At 37.3% G+C, this 1,371-nt stretch overlaps 1 pseudogene; it reads left to right on the top strand.

Annotated features, from left to right (window-relative positions):
- Nucleotides 1-698: 698 nt before the first annotated feature.
- LOC109702135 (non-histone chromosomal protein HMG-14 pseudogene) lies at nt 699-1,000 on the top strand (annotated as a pseudogene).
- The last annotated feature ends 371 nt before the right edge of the window (nt 1,001-1,371 follow it).

The raw sequence follows: 1,371 nt of genomic DNA, 5'->3' as shown, positions 1-1,371 counted from the left end.
ACAACAAGATGTCTATAGTTAACGCCAGTTTGTTTTAAAAAATACAGTGATTGTTACATGTTTGCCCCCAAAATGATAACTCTGCGAAGCAATACATTAGTTCATTAGCTAGATTTATGTATGCTATAATACATACATATACTTCAAAATATAACTGAGTATTTCAAATGCATATAATACTATATTTCAATTTTAAAAATAGTAATTATAATCAATTGATTAATTCAAATGAGGAATGTCAACATATAAAAAAGATTCAAAATGAAGTTCTGAAAATGAACCAATGCATGTGATTACGAGCTCAAGAAATGAGCATAAAAATGGCACCGGCTGCAAATGATGGAATACACTAATGGCAACCAAGTCCACAGACAAAAGGACAAACTAAAGCATATAGACATGACAGGGCAAAATGCATTGAAAAGACCACAGGAAACTGGTAAAAAACAATAAAAAGTGGAACATAACATTTATCTCCAATTACAGAAAAGGATGTGCCAAATGAGAATAGCAAAATTAAGACAATCACTAGTCGTTTAATCATACCACATTGATCAAGAAACTCTAGCTCCCACTCAAATAAATATAAGGAATACATGTTAGGAGCTCAGGCGGCAGGCAGGCCACACCACATAGCTCCAGACAGGCTCGCGCGCGCCCCACACTCCAGAACCGCAAGTGTTCTGTGAGCCACCACCATGCCCAAGATGAAGATCAGCTCTGCCAAAGGCGCTGGGAAGGAAGAGCCCCAGAGGCGATCCACAGGGTTGTCAGCTAAGCCTACACTTGCAAAGGTGGAGAGGAAGCCCAAGAAGGAAGCTGCCCCCTGGAATGAAAAATCTTCAGACAAGAAAATGTAAGAAAGGGGAGCAAAGGGAAAACAAAATGAAGTGGGTAACCAAGAAACTAAGGAATATTTACCTGCAGAAAATGGAGAAACTGAAAACGAGGAGTGTGTGGCCTCAGATAAAGCATAGAGAAAGAAGCTATGTCTGACTGATAGTGTACCACGTCTCACCGGGGCTTCCTCATTCTCTCCTTGTACAATCCAAAGTAATATTTTTATCAACTATTTTGTAAATGCAAGTTTTTATTAAAAAGGAGGGATCTCACCTTATCCCATTTTCTAAGTGTAAATGATTTCTGTTTTTTTTTAAAGAAGTGAATGCTAATTATTTTTTGGTACAACCGGAAAATAGTGGTATGTCGAATTGTGGAGGTTTTCATTGTCTGGGGTGTTGGTGTAACATTCCATAGGTTGGGGTTAGTTTTATATTCTACAATATAAAGTATACTAAATGGCCATTAGAGTCACAGTCATGCATTTAATATATCTTGAGTATTTTAAACTCTGTTCTTGTGTTGTTTTCT

The sequence above is a fragment of the Castor canadensis genome, chromosome 6 (genome assembly GCF_047511655.1).
Source record: "Castor canadensis chromosome 6, mCasCan1.hap1v2, whole genome shotgun sequence".
In the NCBI taxonomy this organism is placed as follows: domain Eukaryota; kingdom Metazoa; phylum Chordata; class Mammalia; order Rodentia; family Castoridae; genus Castor; species Castor canadensis.
This window is presented reverse-complemented; position numbering and strand designations above follow the sequence as displayed.